This window comes from Callithrix jacchus, chromosome 8 (assembly GCF_049354715.1).
Source record: "Callithrix jacchus isolate 240 chromosome 8, calJac240_pri, whole genome shotgun sequence".
NCBI classification, from domain to species: Eukaryota; Metazoa; Chordata; class Mammalia; order Primates; family Cebidae; genus Callithrix; species Callithrix jacchus.
The window spans coordinates 24,584,940-24,603,410 of NC_133509.1; the positions used below are offsets into that span (position 1 = coordinate 24,584,940).

General features: G+C 38.4%; 1 protein-coding gene across 50 annotated transcripts in view; it reads left to right on the forward strand.

Annotated features, from left to right (window-relative positions):
• The window catches only part of SCAPER (S-phase cyclin A associated protein in the ER), a 550,606-nt gene that overhangs the window by 475,955 nt on the left and 56,180 nt on the right, over positions 1-18,471 (forward strand). The window lies entirely within an intron of this gene.

Genomic DNA, 18,471 nt, shown 5'->3' on the forward strand with positions numbered 1-18,471 from the left:
TTGTTTTTTAACCCACACAGATTATCTTTAATTCCACCACCCAAAGGTAATTACTGGGTTTGTGGTTTTTAGTGTATAAATGTAGTTATTTTATTTAAATGTGATACCTATAAATATTGTTTTATAATGTGCTTTTTTTAACTTTTTTGGAGACAGGGTATGCTGTTGCCCAGGCTGGGGTGCAATGGCATGATCATAGCTCACTGTAACTCAACCCCTGGCCTCATGCAATCCTTCTGCCTCAACCTCCAGAGTAGTTGGGGTTACAGGTGAAAGCCACCACACCCAACACATCATGTACTTTTTAAATTTACTTTTTCAATAGAAACTTGCAAATTAATTTTTACTGATTTTCCAAGTATTTCACTATTTAGCAATGATTTACTTCAGGTAACCTATTACACATATAGGTGTATTTTAGTTTTTTACTTTTTCATATAACACTTTTTTTCTTTTTTCATACAATTGATTATTTTCTTAGGATAGATATTGAAAAGTAGAATTTCTGGGTCAGAGATTATACCTTAAGAATTTTTATCCATATTTTCAGATTGACCTACACTAAGAATACATATGAGTATGTCCTTGTACCCTCAACCTAGATAGTATTGGGTATCATCATTCCTTTTAAACTTTAGCCAACTGAGAGATAAAAATATTTAACTTTTTTTCTTTTTTTTTTTTTTTTTTGAGATGGAGTCTCGCTCTGCCACCCATGCTGGAGTGCAGTGGTGTGATCTCGGCTCACTGCAACCTCTACCTCCCGGGTTCAAGCAGTTCTTCTGCTTCAGCCTCCTGAGTAGCTGGGATTACAGGCATGTGCCACCACACCTGGCTAATTTTTTTATTTTTTTTATTTATTTTTTTTTTTTTTGAGACGGAGTTTCACTCTTGTTACCCAGGCTGGAGTGCAATGGCGCGATCTCGGCTCACTGCAACCTCCACCTCCTGGGTTCAGGCAATTCTCCTGCCTCAGCCTCCTGAGTAGCTGGGATTACAGGCATGTGCCACCATGCCCAGCTAATTTTTTGTATTTTTAGTAGAGACAGGGTTTCACCATGTTGACCAGGATGGTCTCGATATCTTGACCTCGTGATCCACCCACCTCGGCCTCCCAAAGTGCTGGAATTACAGACGTGAGCCACTGCACCCAGCCTGTATTTTTTTTTTTTTAAGTAGAGTTGGGGATTCACCATGTTGGCCAGGCTAGTCTTGAACTCCTGACCTCAGGTGATCTGCCTGTCGGATCTCAACAATCCCAACAATCTCCCGAAGTGTTGGTATTACAGGCTTGAGCCACTGTGCCCAACCAATATTTAACTTATTTTTTTTTGAGATGGAGTCTCTCGTCTGTCTCCCAGGCTGGAGTACAAATGGTGCCATCTCAACTCACTGCAACCTCCACCTACTGGGTTCAAGTGATTCTCCTGCTTCAACATCCCAAGTAACTGGAACTACAGGTGCATGCCACCACATCCATCTAATTTTTTTTTTTAGTAGAGATGAGGTTTCACCATGTTAGCCAGGGTGGTATTGATCTCCTGACCTCGTGATCTGCCCACCTTGGCCTCCCAAAGTACTGGGATTATAGCCACCACACCTGGCCAATATTTAACTTTTATATTGGTAGTGATGTGGAATACTTTTTAATGTTCACTGGCCATCTTTTTATTATTTTGTAACTTGCTTCCTTATGTACTTAGCCCATTTTTCTACTATTGGAGGTGTTGAAATGTTTTAATTATAAAAATTATTTATATTTTAAGAACATTAGTCCTTCACTTAATATTGCAACGGCCTTTTTACAGTTAGATATTATTGCCATTTTTAATGTTTAAATTTTCTGTTATTTTACTATGAAATACTTCCACATGCACAAAACAAAAGTATAGATATCTGTGTACCAACAGTTGGCAGCTGATAAGATTTTCCACATTTGTCTTAGGTTTAGATCCTTTTCTTGTTAAGAAACCAAATATTGCAGATATGACTGCCTCCACCCCCCTACCCACCCCCACATCTTTTCCCCTTACTCTCTCCCAAGTGGTAAATCACTGTTCCCAGCCTGGGCAACAAGAGCAAAACTCCCTCTCAAAAAAAAAAAAAAAAAAAAAAAAAAAGATGGCATTCCATTGTCTTCTGGCTTCCGTCATTTCTTACAAGAAATCAGCTTTCATTTATGTCACTTTTTCCCTGTAGGTAGTTTCTTTTTTTTTTCTTCCAATTTCATTCAAGATTTTTTCTTTATATTTGAGTTTCAGCAGTTTGACAGTGATCAGCTTCAGTGTAGTTCCCATTGTACTTATTCTACTTGAGGTTTGCTGGGCTGTTTGAACTGTAAGTTGATGTTTTTCCACCAAAACACAAACCTATTTTTTTTAATTTTCCCCAAAGAAAACTCTGGGTACAGATGGCTTTACTTCTAAATTCTATGACGCACTTAAGGGAGAAATAATGCCAGTCATACACATACCCTCTCAAAGGAGAGGAGGGAATACTTGCCAGCTTGTTTTATGATGCCAGTGTAAGCTTAATAACTAAATCTGACAAAGATATTCCAAAAAAGAAAATTACAGATCAACATTCCTCATGAACATAAATGTAGCAAATGTTAACAAAATATTAGCAATTAAGTTCAACAATATATAAAAGGATAATACATCATGACCATATGAGATTTATTCTAGGAATACAAGGCTAGTTTTAACACTTACAAATTATTCTGTTAACTTATCAAGAACCATAAAAGTTCATAGCTTTTACACTTTTTGCAAGCTAACAAGTTAGCCCACACAGTTTGATGGATGCTGACAAAAGATGCAAGACTCCTAGTCAGAGAAAAGGGACCTCATTACTCACAGACAGCAAGCAATTTCAGCTTTATGTTCTCATCAGTTTTTCTTACCCCCAGGTCCCACAGAAACAACACAGAGTGGGCCCAGATGGATGTCACACATGCAGTGAATTTGTATCACAGCTGAGGAAACCCCCAGAATCTTAGGAAACCACTGTATTTAAAATGGTCAAAAAGTAGACCTGTTGAACGTTTGCCTGGGAGGTGGATACTATCTTTACTATACTGGACAGCCAACACACCTGACCTTTGCTCTAAAGGAAGATGTCATCACCACTTTCCAATGCCATTCCCTATACAGACATTCTGGAAAACATAGTCTAGAACAAAAGCTGTTAGTTCATTTGCTCACAAGACATGCAAAAATGTGTGACCTTTTAAGGATTATCTCCTGGCACTGACCTCAACAAAAGGAAGCTATGATCATCTTAGTAGATGCAGAAAAAGCATCTGAAAAACTGTAGCACTACTTCGTGATAATAAAATAAACAGCAAATTAGGAATAGATGGGAAAAACAGCTAAATCATATGTGATAATAAAAACTATTCCTTTAAGATTAGGAATACACAAAGACTGTTTACCCTCATCACTTCTATTCAGCACTGTATTGAAAGTTCTAGATAGTTCAATAAGAAGGGGAAAAAGAAAAGGCATAAAGTTTGTAAAGGACAAAATACAACTATTGTTATTTAGAGCTCCACGATTGCAAATACAGAAAACTATGTAATCTACTGAGAAAAAAAATACTATTTAATAGAACTAATAAGATTTAAGCAAGGTTGGAATATACAAATATGACTTATGCAAAAAATCAGTTGTATCACTATGTATAGCAACAAATAGAAATTAAAATTTTTTAAATGCCATTTATAAAAAGCATCGGAAAATATCAAATACTTCTGAGCAAATTCCGTGAAAGTAAAGCAACACCTCTACAAAGCATTACTGAGAGAAATTAAAGACCTAAATAAATGGAGATATATATAATATGGATCAGAAGAGTCAATATTCCTAAAACATTACTTTTCCCCAAGTTGATTTATAGATTCTATGCAACCCTAATCAAAATCCCAGCAGGCTTTAAAAACAAATTTATAAGTCAGTTCTAAGATTTCTGTGGAAACGTTAAGGCTCTAACAGAGCCAAAACAATTTTGAAAAAGAGTAATAAGTCAGAGGGATGCCTGATTTGAGGACTTACTGTAGAGTTACATTGATCGGGACAGTGTAGTATTGGTACGAGACTGATCAATAGGTCAAAATGGAATTGAGAGCACAGAAATAGACCCGCACAAATACAATCCAATTATTTGGGGTGGGGGAGCTGATTAAGCTTTGAAAAAAACATACAGTATTTTTTAGGGCAGTTTTAAAAGTTCACAGCAAAATTGAGTGGAAACTATAGAGTGTTTCCATAAACGCCCTGACCACACACATATACAACCTCCAGTAGCCCTTATTAGAGTGGTACATTTGTTACAGTCTGTGAACCTACATTGATGTCATTATCATTTTAAAGTCCATAGGTTTACATTAAGGTTGACTCTTGGTGTTAAGCATCTTATGGATTTTGACAACAATGTATAATGACATGTGTTCATCAGTACAGTATCATATAACTCAATCTATTCATTCCTCCTTCCCCCATAACCCCTGGCAACCTCTTGTCAATTGATTTCTGATCAAAGGATCCATTAAATTAATAGGGAAAGGAAGGTTATTTTAAGGAATAATGCTAGAAAAACTGGATATCCATATGGAAGAAAATTAAGCTCTCATCATATACAAAATTATTTTTAGATGGATTATAGATCTAAACACAAAAGCTGTGACCATAAGACTTCTAGCAGAAAATAGGGGACTATATATATATCTTTGCAATCAAGGGATGGGGAAAGATTTCTTTGGATACAAATAGCTATGTAGCATGGAAAGATACACAAATAGCTGTTTAGCACATGGAAAGATGTTCAGTATATTAATTATCAAGGAAATGACTGTTTCAAATCTGATGAAATGGCTAAAATAAAAAAGATTGATGATACCAGATGTTGATAAGGGTATAGAACAATTGGAGCTCTGATACATTGTTTCTGGGAGAATAAAATGAAATGACCACTTTGAAGAACTGTTTAGCAATTTGTAAATTTAAACATTTCTATGACTCAACAATTCTCTTAGGTATTTACCCAATAGAAATGAAAACACATTTTCACAAAAAGACTTTCCCATGGATTTTCATAGCAGTCTCACTTAAAATAACCAAAAACTTCAAATAACACATACGTCCATCAACAAGAGAAGGAACAAACAAATTATAGCATACAGATTTAGTATGCCCTATCTGAAATGCTTAAGACCAGAGTGTTTTGGATTTTGAATTTCAAGGGGGGATTTTCAGTATTTACATTATACTTGCCAGTTGAACAGCCAAAATCTGAAAATCCAAAATCTGAAATGCTCCAATGAGTGTTTCTTTTGAGCATCATGTTGGTACCCAGAAGGTTTTGGGTTTGAGAGGATATTATATTTTCAGGTTGGGCATACTCAACCTGTATTCATATAGTGAGACTCTAATCAACAATAAAACAAGAATTATTGTCACGTGCACCAACATGAATAAATCTCAAAAAAAAATCATGCTTAGCCAGAGAGAACATTTTGAATGATTTCATTTATATGGAGATAGGAAAGGACTGAATAGAAAACAAGGGAACTTGCTGTGATGATAAGTATGTTCTATATCTTGTTTTTATTGATGGTTATGTGGATTTATGTCATCTTCAAAAATTGTCAAACCAAACACTTAACTTTTTTGTATTTATTATTTGAAATATATATCTCAAGAGAAAGCAGCTTATTATTTTTTTTTTTTTTTTTTTTGAGACCAAGTCTTGCTCTGTCACCAGGCTGGAATGCAGTGGCACAATCTTGGCTCACTGCAACCTCTGTCTCCCGGTTCAAGCAATTCCCCTGCCTCAGCCTCCTGAGTAACTGGGACTACAGGTGTGTGCCACTATACCCGGCTAATTTTTTTGTATTTTAGTAAGAGACAGGGTTTTACCATGGCCAGGATGGTCTCAATCTCCTGACCTCATGATTCACCCGCCTTGGCCTCCCAAAGTGCTGGGATTACCGGTATGAGCCACCACACCCAGCCAGCAGCTTATTATTTTAAAATCGCAGTGAAAGCAGAGAGAAAGGACAAAGGTTATCACAAATATGTTTAGCAAGAAGACAAGACATGTGAAGGATAGAAACAGAATTAAAATATTGAATAATTGATCTTCTCAAATAAGGTAACAGGAGAATTACAGCAGAAAATATACAAAGAAAGAATTGAACACTTCCGAAATGAAGGAAAACATTAATTAGCCATATATGAAGGAACCAACTTTACTGGTGGGATAGGTATTATTATCCCTATTTCAAATATAAAGAGGCTGAGACTCAGGTCAGACCTTGTTTCTAAGATCACACAGTAACTTGGCCTGATAGGATGTGACCTTGACCAAACTATAGCAGTAACCATTAGAGTGGAAGCAAGAAGGATTTAGGACTATTTTAGAAGTAGAATTAGCTTCTGTCTACCTCAGCCTTGGGCCTTGTCTACCTGATGAATTCATTAAAAAGTATAAAGATGCCACCTCTTTTGAGAAGCTGGCCCTGGCCCATTAAGCCAAAATTTGGCACTTCTGCTATGCTGTAGTAATACTTTGAACATACCTCTCCAGTAGAATTAATCATAGTAATATAGAAATTATGTGTCAGCTACAATGTTAAGAGGTCCTTACGGTTAGCATCAGCATCATACTTAGAAATAATTGAGTAGATAAATGCATGATCACAAGTGGTTATCTCAAAATTTCTTGCATTACAGTGAGATGAATGATGACATTGATTTGGAAAAGAATAGCGGGAAAAGGAGATTTCAGAAGAGAAAATGAGATTTGTTTGAACATTCCAATATAGGGGTGCCTTGGGACCCCCAAGGGAGAATATTCATAAACTAATACTTTAGGAAAGAAGTTTAGAAAAGAAGTGAGCCATCGCTCATGCCTATAATCCCAGCACTTGGGGAGGCTGAGGAGGGCAGCTTGCTTGCGTCTAGGAGTTCAAGACCAGACTAGGCAACATGGCAAAACCCTGTCTCTACAAAAAAAAAAAAAAAACAAAAAAAAAAAAACAGGCCTGGTGTAGTCCCAGCTACTCAGGAGGCTGAGGTGGGAGGACCCTTGAGCCCAGTGGTTCGAGGCTGCAGTGAGCCATGATTGTGTCACTGTACTCCAGCCTGGGCAACAGAGTGAGACCCTGTCTCAAAAAGGAAAGAAAAAGTAGGCCTTGAGATAGAATTGGGAATTATTATTAACATATTGAGGATAATCGAAACCATGGAATTGCATGCGTTTACTAAATCTAGTTCAAGGATACAACCCTAATAAGCAACATTTTGGTTGGAATATGAGAGTGGGTAGGTAGACAAGGATGGACAAAGAAGAAGCAATAACTCATTTTAGTTCTTTTTTTTAATAGATTGAGGGGGCACATGTACAGGTTTGTTACATGGATCTATTACGTAGTGAACAGGTGAAGTTTGGGCTTCTAGTGAACGCATAACCCAAATAGTGAACATTTTACCATATATACGTGTGTGTGTGTGTGTGTGTGTGTGTGTGTGTGTGTGTGTATTCATATAGTGGGATACTAAACAATAGAACAAGAATTATTGTCACATGCACCAACATGAAAAAATCTCAAACATGCATACATATGTACATGTATATATACATGTATATTCATATACGTGTGTGTGTGTGTGTGTGTGTGTTTCTAAATATCCCTTTCTGTTTGTAAAGTCCAGTGACAGCTGCAACGGGACTCATTTTAAATTTCAAATTGTCAAGCAAATGGAGAGACCCATTTACTGTGGCGTTTACAGCAACATGTTTCTTTCCCAGGATGTCTGTTCCAAGAAGACTAGGAAGTTTTCTATATTAAAGCTTTTCATCCTGGATTTGGTAACAGTCTCAACATTATAATTTCAACCTAACAGTTACAACACAAAAGATATGTTGCTTTTGACCCTGGTATTCATTAGAAGATTCCATATTCTTCCCTCAAAACTATGAGGTTGACAGAATGAATTTCTCTATGCTGACCTTTCAGGGCCATTTAGTTTAAGCATCTTCTTAGCCAGTCATTTAAAGATTCTCCATGCAGTTTTCAAGACGCAGGCAATTTAGAAAAACATTAGTCTGACTCCATGGTAGGCACCATAGATGGCCCCCGTAACCACAGGAGACCATACTCAGAAACGACAAACTATTCAACAAATGATTGTTTTAGTTTGCCTTGGCTTGTCAATGCTTTTTATTTCTTTGCTCATTTTGTAGTCTGTCCTCCTTTCTGGCTGTTTTAAGGCCAGTACAGGAAACCTAGCTAAGCCATTTTCATCTTGAAACTACATGGTTTTGAAACTTTATTGTGATCACTTAAGACCTCAGTAAGGACCAAAAAAAATGCCCCAGAAAAGCAGCTAATTCAGTGCAGAGGACATTTATCAGGAGTCAGAAGACTCCCGAATGTTCCAGCTGTCTTGCATGAGCTTACGTGCTGCCCTCCTTGAGTGTCAGTCTCCTTGTCTATCAAATGGGGATAGTCACAACAGCCTCCACATGGTGAACTGGGTTTTCTCATACCTTGCTGGTGAGACTATAAATTGATTTTATGTTTTGAATATAATGTAGCTATCTATATTAAGAGCCCTAAAAAATGCATACCCTTTGACTCAGTAATACCGCTTGTGGAAAATAGTCTGAAATCTGGCAAGGATTTCTACTCCAGTGTTCAGCACAGCATGGTTAACTCTTTCATATAATTCTAAAAGTCAGTGATGAATACTGAAAACAACCAAAAGTTGTAAACACATTCCACTGGTAGAATATTATTCAGTCATTAAAAGTAATGTTTATGTATCCAGTCAGACCTAGAACCTAGATCATTTTACAGGAAATAAATAGTTCCAAAAAATGTTAGTTGACACCACAGGGATAGAATCAGCAAAATTCAATTTGGGGGAAGGTGTATAGGATAAATAACCAAGTTTAATCAACAATACATACATTTTCAAAGGGGGTTTAAAAAGGTGGAGGCTAACAGATTAAAAAGAGACTTGAGTCATATTAACCAGTCACAATGTGTGGTTCTTGTTTGGACTCTAATTTTTTTTTTAACTACTTGCAATGGTTAGACATTTATGGTACATTTAGAAATCTGAACATTAGTTATTTGATGATATTAAGGAATGGTGATTTTTAGATGTGATAATGATGTGGTTATGTTTTGTTAAGTGATTTTTTTTTCAGAGATAGAAATGGAAACATTTACAAATGAAATAATATGCTTTGGATTTGCTTAAACTTTTTGCAGGATGGGTGTGGACATATGGGATTGGCCATGGGTTGATGACAGTCAGGGCTGAGTGACGAATGCATGAGTATTTGTTATGCTATTATGTCAGTTTTTTTATATTTTATGTTAACTTTTCAATACTACAATTTTTAAAGGTTTAAAATATAATACTTACAAGGATATTTTCATCACATAGAAGGGGCCTAAAATAGTCAGTGAATGAAATTGAGTATGATGCCAGTCATGTGGAGAAAGAATCAAATAGAAAAACATGAAAGGAAAATTATCAAACTGTGATTGTCTTTAAAAGGTGAAATTATGGCCAACTTTTTCTATTTATTTTTCTGCTTTTCTTTACTATATAAATTTCTATAATGAGTCTGTATTACCTCTATAATCAGAAAAAAACAACAATTTTCCACTCTGGTTAGAACTCTTTTATAACCTTAGCTTGAAATAACATGAGTAAAACAGAATAGTAAAATGGCTTGTGTACCTGGGAAGTTCAAGGTTTGAACTCAGTAATTCCACTTGTGAAAATAGTCTGAAATCTGTTACTTCAGATAATACATTATTATTATGCCAAGGCTCTAACTATAGTAATGCACTGCATAATGACTTTTCAGTCAACAAGAGACCACATATACAATGGCTGTCCCATAAAATTACAATATTGTATTTTTACCGTACCCTTCCTATGGTTAGATACACAAATATTTGCCATCGTGTTACAGTTGCCTATCTTGTTCACTATAGTAACATACTATATATGTTTGTAGCCTGGGAACGATAGGCTATCCCATATAGCCTAGGTTACTCTATACTTTCTAAGTTTGTGTAGATACACTCTGTGATGTTTGCACAATGATAAAGTTGCCTAATGATGCAGTTCTCAGAATGTGTCCCCATTAGTAAGCAATGCATGACCATATGCCATTATGACTTTGTTTCTTTCTTTAAGCTATACTTATCTCCACTTGGCTTTATTCTCTAAGCAAATGTTCTCCACGTAGCAAGTTGACTACCAACACCCCAGACTTATACATTTTGTTTAGATATCCCAGTGGAAAGAGATTTTTCCTATGGTCATACATTATTTCCACAGAAGATGTCAAGTGCTCCTCCCTAGATCATATACTCATCCTGGAACCAGTCATTATGGCCAAGGTGATGAGTACTTTGACTGTCCTGAGGCACATGCTTACTCCTGCTTTAGCAAGATGGTAGCATCTTTAACAACACCCCCAGTACCATATGGAATAGGAGAGGAGAATGTGCTGGGCAGATAAAAACCAATTCTTCCATAGTCTGCTCCCTAATAATGTTCTTGGGATAATTCATTGGGATGATTAAGATAAAAACACTTTCTTTTTTTTTAACATTTTTTTCTTTTCTTTAATTATACTTTAAGTTCTGGGGTACATGTGCAGATCATGCAGGATTGTAACATAAGTATACATAAGCCATGGTGATTTGCTGCATCCATCCCCCCATCACCTACATTAGGTATTTCTCCTAATGTTATCCCTCCCAAATCCCCCCACCCCTGCTATCCCTCCCCTAGCCCCCTCACCCCCGCAACAGGCCCTGGTGTGTGATGTTCCCCTCCATGTATTCATGTGTTTTCATTGCTCAACACCCACTTATGAGTGAGAACATGCCATGCTTGGTTTCCTGTTCTTGTGTCTGTTTACTGAAAATGATGGTTTCCAGCTTCATCCATGTCCCTGCAAAGCACATGAACTCATCCTTTTTTATGGATGCATAGTATTCCATGGTGTAGATGTGCCACATTTTCTTTATCCAGTCTATCATCAATGGGCATTTGGGTTGGTTTCAAGTCATTACTATTGTAAACAGTGCCGCAATGAACATACATGTGCATGTGTCTTTATAATAGAATGATTTATAATCCTTTGGGTATATACCCAGTAATGGGATTGCTGGGTCAAATGGTATCTCTATTTCTAGGTCCTTGAGGAATCCCCACACTGTCTTCCACAATGGTTGAACTAATTTACACTCCCACCAGCAGTGTAAAAGTGTTCCTATTTCTCCACATCCTCTCCAGCATCTGTTGTATCTGGATTTTTAATGATCACCATTCTAACTGGCATGAGATGGTATCTCATTGTGGTTTTGATTTGCATTTCTGTAATGACCAGTCATGATAAGCATTTTTTTGTATTTTTGTTGGCTGCATAAATGTCTTCTTTTGAGAAGTGTCTGTTCATATCCTTTCCCCACTTTTTGATGGGGCTGTTTGTTTTTTTTTCTTGTAAATGTGTTTAAGCTCTTTGTAGATTCTGGATATTAGCCCTTGGTCAGATGGGTAGCTTGCAAAAATTTTTGCCCATTCCATTGGTTGCCAGTTCACTCTAATGATTGTTTCTTTTGCTGTGCAGAAACTCTTAAGTTTAATTTGATCCCATTTGTCTATTTTGGCTTTTGTTGCCATTGCTTTTGGTGTTTTAGTCATGAAGTCCTTGCCTATGCATGTATCCTGAATGGTATTGCCTAGGTTTTCTTCTAGGGTTTTTATGATGTTAGGTCTTACATTTAAATCTTTAATCCTTCTGGAGTTAATTTTTGTATAAGGTGTAAGTGACCGGTCCAGTTTTAGCTTTCTGCACGTGGCTAGCTAGTTTTCCCAACACCATTTATTAAACAGGGAATCCTTTCCCCATTGCTTGTTTTCATCAGGTTTGTCAAAGATCAGATGGTTGTAGGTGTATGGTGTTACTTGCAAGGCCTCTATCTGTTCCATTGGTCTGTATCTGTTTTGGTACCAGTACCATGTTGTTTTGATTACTGTAGCCTTACAATATAGTTTGAAGTCAGCTATTATGATGCCTCCAGCTTTGTTTTTTTGCTTTTGTTTGTTTTGCTTAGGGTTGTCTTAGCAATGCGGGCTCTTTTTTGGTTCCATATGAAGTTTAAGGTGGTTTTTTCCAGTTCTGTGATGAAGGTCAATGGTAGTTTGATGGGGATAGCATGAATCTATAAATTACTTTGGGCAGTATGGCCATTTTCATAATATTGATTCTTCCTAACTATAAGCATGGAATGTTTTTCCATCTGTAAGTGTCCTCTCTTATTTCCTTGAGCAGTGGTTTGTAGTTCTCCTTGAATAGGTCCTTTAGGTCCCATGTTACTTGTATTCCTAGGTATTTTATTCTCTTCATAGCAATTGTGAATGGGAGTTCACTCATGATTTGGCTCTCTGTCTGTTATTGGTGTATAGGAATGCTTGTGATTTCTGTACATTGATTTTGTATTCTGAGACTTTGCTGAAGTTGCTTATCATCTTAATAAGATTTTGAGCTGAGACAAAGGGGTCTTCTAAATATACAGTCATGTTGTCTGCAAATAGAGACGATTCGTCTTTTCCTAAATGAATACCCTTTATTTCTTTTTCTTGCCTGATTGCTCTGGCTAGAATCTCTAATACTATCTTGAAGAGGAGTGGTGAGAGAGGGCACACTGGTGTAGTGCCAGTTTTCAAAGGGAATGCTTCCAGTTTTTGTCCATTCAGTATGATATTGGCTGTGGGTTTGTCATAAATAGCTTTTATTATTTTGAGATACATTCCATTGATACCTAGTTTATTGAGAGTTTTTAGCATGAAGCGTCGTTGAATTTTGTTGAAGGCCTTTTCTGCATCTGTTGAGATAATCATGTGGTTTTTGCCTTTGGTTCTGTTTATGTGATGGATTGTGTTTATAAATTTGCATATGTTGAACCAGCCTTGCATCGCTAAGATAAAGCCAACTTGATCGTGGTGGGTAAGATTTTGATGTGCTGTTGGATTTGGTTTGCCAGTATTTTATTGAAGATTTTTGCATCGATGTTCATCATGGATATTGGCCTGAAATTTTCTTTCTTAGCTGTGTCTCTGCCAGGTTTTGGTATCAGGATGATGTTGGTCTCATAAAATGGGTTAGGGAGGAGTCCCTCTTTTTATATTGTTTGGAATACTTTCAGAAGGAATGGTACTAGCTCCTCTTTGTATGCCTGGTAGCATTCAGCTGTGAACCCATCTGGTCCTGGACCCTTGTTGGTTGGCAGGCTATTAATTGGTGCCTCAACTTCAGACCTTGCTTCTGGTCTATTCTGGGTTTCATCTTCCTGGTTGAGTCTTAGGAGGGTGTAAGTGTCCAGGAATTTATCCATTTCTTCTAGATTTACTGGTTTGTGTGCATAGAGTTGTTTGTAGTAATCTCTGATGGTAGTTTGTATTTCTGCAGAATCAGTGGTGATATCCCCTTTATCATTTTTTATTGTATCTATTCAATTCTTCTCTCCTTTCTTTTTTGTTAGTCTGGCTAGCGATCTATCTATTTTGTTGATCTTTTTAAAAAACCAGCTCCTAGATTTATTTTTTTGAAGGATTTTTTTGTGTCTCTGTCTCCTTCAGTTCTGCTTTGATCTTAGTTATTTCTTGTCTCCTGCTAGCTTTTGAATTTGAACTTGCTCCTGTAGTTCTTTTAATTGTGACGATAGGGTGTCAATTTTAGATCTTTCCTCACTTCTTCTGTGGGCATTTGGTGCTATAAATTTCCTTCTAGACACTGCTTTAAATGTGTCTCAGAGATTCTGGTACATTGTCTCTTCATTCTCATTGGTTTTTGAGGAACATCTTTATTTCTGCCTTCATTTCATTATTTGTCCAGTAGTCATTCAGGAGCAGGTTGTTCAGTTTCCATGTAGTTGTGCAGTTTTGACTGAGTTTCTTAATCCTGAGTTCTAATTTGATTGCACTGTGGTCTGAGAGACTGTTTGTTATGATTTCTGTTCTTTTGTGTTTGCTGAGGAGTGATTTACTTCCAATTATGTAGTCAATTTTAGAGTAAGTGAGATGTAGTGTTGAAAAGAAAGTATATTCTGTGGATTTGTGGTGGAGAGTTCTGTAGATGTCTATTAGGTCCACTTGGTCCGGATCTGAGTTCAAGCCCTGAATATCCTTGTTAATTTTCTGTCACATTGATCTGTCTAATACTGACAGTGGAATATTACAGTCTCCCACTATTATTGTGTGGGAGTCTAAATCTTTTTATAGTTCGTTAATAACTTGCTTTATATATCTGGGTGCTCCTGTATTGGGTGCATATGTATTTAGGATCGTTAGCTCTTCTTGATGCATTGATCCCTTTACCATTGTGTAATGTCCTTCTTTGTCTCTTTTGATCTTTGTTGGTTTAAAGTCTGTTTTATCAGAGACTAAGATTGCAACCCCTGATTTTTTTTCCCTCCATTTGCTTGGTAAATCTTCCTCCATCCCTTTATTTTGAGCCTATGTGTGTCCTTGCATGTGAGATGGGTCTGCTGACTACAGCACACTGATGGATCTTGACTCTTTATCCAATTTGCCAGTCTTTGTTTTTTGATTGGGGCATTTAGCCCATTTACATTTAAGGTTAATTTTTTTTGTGTGAATTTGATCCTGCCACTTTGATACTAGCTGGTTGTTTTGCCCATTCGTTGATGCAATTTCTTCATTGTGTTGATGCTCTTTACCATTTGGTATGTTTTTGGAGTGACTGGTACTGGCTGTTCCTTTGCATGTTTAGTGCTTCCTTCAGTAGCTCTTGTAAGGCAGGCCTGGTGGTGACAAAATCTTTCAGCAATTGATTGTCTGTAAAGGATTTTATTTCTCCTTAACTTATGAAGCTTAATTTGGCTGGATATGAAATTCTAGGTTGAAAGTTCTTTTCTTTAAGGATGTTGAATATTGGCCTCCAGTGTCTTCTGACTTGTAGGGTTTCTGCCAAGAGATCCACTTTGATGGGCTTCCCTTTGTGGGTAACTCGACATTTCTCTCTGGCTGCCCTTAGCATTTTTTCCTTCATTTCAACACTGGTGAATCTGACGATTATGTGCCTTGGGGTTGCTGTTCTTGAGGAATATCTCTGTGGTGTTCTCTGTATTTCCTGGATTTGAATGTTGACCTGCCTTGATAGGTTGGGGAATTTCTCCTGGATAATATCCTGAAGACTGTTTTCCAACTTGGTTTCATTGTCCCTATCACATTCAGCTATACCGATCAAACATAGATTGGGTCTTTTCACATAATCCCATATTTCTCGGAGGCTTTGTTCATTTCTTTTCACTCTTTTTTCTCTTATCTTGTCTTCTCATTTTATTTCATTGAGTTGGTCTTCAATCTCTGATATTCTTTCTTCTGCTTGATCAATTCGGCTATTCAAACTTCATGTATGCTTCATGAAGTTCTCGTGCTGTGTTTTTCAGCTCCATCAAGTCATTTATGTTCTTCTCTAACCTGGTTATCCTAGTTAGCATTTCATCTAACCTTTTTTCAAGGTTCTTAGTTTCTTTGCATTGGATTAGAGCATGCTCCTTTAGCTCAGAGAAATTTGTTATTACCCACCTTCTAAAGCCTGCTTCTGTCAGTTCATCAAACTCATTCTTCATCCAGTTTTGTTCTCTTGCTGGTGAGGAGTTGTGATCCCTTGGAGGAGAAGCAGCATTCTGATTTTTGGTGATTTCATCCTTTTTGCTCTGGTTTCTTCCCATCTTCATGGATTTATCTACCTTTGGTCTTTGAAGTTAGTGACTTTTGGATGGGGTCTCTGAGTTTACCTCCTTTCTGTTGATGTTGAAGCTATTTCTTTTTGTTTTTTAGTTTTCCTTCTAACAGTCAGGTCCCTCTGCTGCAGGACTGCTGGAGGTCTACTCCAGACCCTGCTTGCCTGAGAATCACCCATGGGGGCTGCAGAACAGCAAGGATTGCTGCCTGTTCCTTCCTCTGGTAACTTCATCCCAGAAGGGTACCCACCAGATGTCAGCCAGAGCTCTTCTGTATGAAGTGTCTCTTTGGATACACTTGAGGAAGCAGTGTCCGTTTTCAGAGCTCAAGTGCTGTGCTGGGATCTCTGTTGCTCGCTTCAGAGATGCTGGGCAGGGACATTTAAGTCTGCTTATATGGGACTCACAACCACCCCTTTCACAGGTGCTCTGGCCTGGGAAGGTGGGGCTTTATTTATAAGTCCCTGACAGGCTGCTGCCTTTTTTCAGAGATGCCCTGCCCAGCAAGGAGGGAGTCTAGTCACAGTCTGCCTACAGAGGCCTTGCTGAGCTGCCGCGGGCTCCGCCCAACTACTGTGTAAACTTCCTTGTGATTTTGTTACACAAGCAAGGTTAGAACTCCCTCAGTAATGGAGGATGCCTCTACCACCATCGAGCTCAGCCATCCCGGGATGAGCTCAAACTGCTGTCCTGGCTGCAAAAATCTCAAGCCAGTGGGACTCAGTTTGCTTGTCATTGTGGAGGTAGGACCCATCGAGCCAGATCACTTTGCTCCCGGCCTTCAGCCCCTTTTCTTTTTTTCAGGGTAATGGGTGGTTCTGTCTCGCAGGTGTTCCAGGCGCCAGCTAAAAGAGCCGCCCAGTTTTGTGCTGGAAACCCCCTGTGCTGGTGTTGGCACTGGCAGGAAGCTCCTGGTCTCTGGGATGTAAAGATTGTGGGAAAAGCGCAGTATCTGAGCTGGAGTGCCGGAGTGCCCAGAAAAGTCCCCGATGGCCTCCCTTGGGTAGGAAGGGGAGTTCTCCAGTCTCTTGTACTTCCCGGGTGAGACAGCACCCCACCCTGCTTCGGTTTGCCCTCCTTGGGCTACAACCACTGTCCAGCCAGTCCCATTGAGATGATCCTGGTACCTCAGTTGGAAGTACAGAGATCACTAGCCTTCTGCGTTGTTCTCGCTGGGAACTGCGCTCCGGAGCTGTTCCTATTCAGCCATCTTGGCAGAAGTCCAGAAACACTCTTACTTTGTTGGTGTGCATGCATGTGTGGACAGGGTCTCACTATGTTGCGGCCAGGCTCAAACTTATGGGCTCAAGCAATCCTCCTGCCTCAACCTCCCGAAGTGCAGGGATTATAAGCAAAAAATACTGTACCCAATCAAAACACTTTTTTTTTTTTGAAACAGTGTCTCGCTTTGTCATCCTGGCTGGAGTGCAGTGGCGTAATCTTGGCTTACTGCAACCTTGACTTCCCATGTTCAAACAATTCTCCTGCCTCAGCCTCCTGAGTAACTGGGACTACAAGTGCCAGCCACCATGCCTGGCTAATTTTTCTATTTTTAGTAGAGACAGGATTTCACCATATTGGCCAGGCTGGTCTCAAATTCCTGACCTCAAGTGATCCACCTGCCTTGGCCTCCTAAAGTGCTGGGGTTACAGGTATGAGCCCCCATGCCTGGCTACAGACAAAACACTTTCTAAATTGAGTTCTGTGCAAATGTAAAAGCCAGTTTTTTAAAGTCTAATTCTGTTAAATCAGATTGTAATAAGATCCTCAGTGTGTACATTTATCAGTCTATCAGTTTCCTTTATTATAAGAGAAGAGGTCTGGTGGTCCTCATTTCATACCTCTCAATTTTAAAACTGTAGGAGTCTCAGTAGCCCAGGTAGATACATTTTCTAATGTAAAAGGAGAAAGGAAGCATTATTTTGTACCTTCAAAATAGCAAACTTGGAATGGTTCCAAACATGAATTATTCATCAGATTCTCCTTTCTTTTACAAAAAAGCTATGTTGGTAACTGAACAGTGGTGGGGATTGTAGTGTACTTACATACCAAAACCTCAATTCCTTTGTACATATCTCTGAAAGTTAACATGTTGATTTGCAGAGCTGCTATCCTGCATTTCTCATACATGTTAGTACAGTAGTGTTGAATCTCTAGGCCAAGGCTGATTTATCTACAAGGTCTTTTGTAGTCTTAAAATACTCTTTTTATTTTATTTTATTTTATTTCATTTTTGAGATGGAGTCTTGCTGTCACCAGGCTGGAGTGCAGTGGCGTAATCTCAGCTCACTGCAACCTCTGTCTCCTGGGTTCAAGTGGTTCTTCCGCCTCAGCCTCCTGAGAAGCTGGGACCACAGGCGCATGCGCCACCACGCCCGGCTAATTTTTTTGTATTTTTGGTAGAGACGGGGTTTCACCATGTTGGCCAGGATGGTCTCAATCTCTTGACCTTGTGATCCGCCCACCTCAGCCTCCCAAAGTGCTAGGATTACAGGCGTGAGCCACCGTGCCCAGCCAAAGTACTCTTTTAAATGATTGCTGCTCTGTGGATTGATAAAAGAACTACTGTTGGCAGTCCAGTTTACAAACAGCTCTAGAAAACTGTTTATTGGACTGAAAAGATGGAAATGATTTCTTAAATGTTATTGTCAACCCTCAGG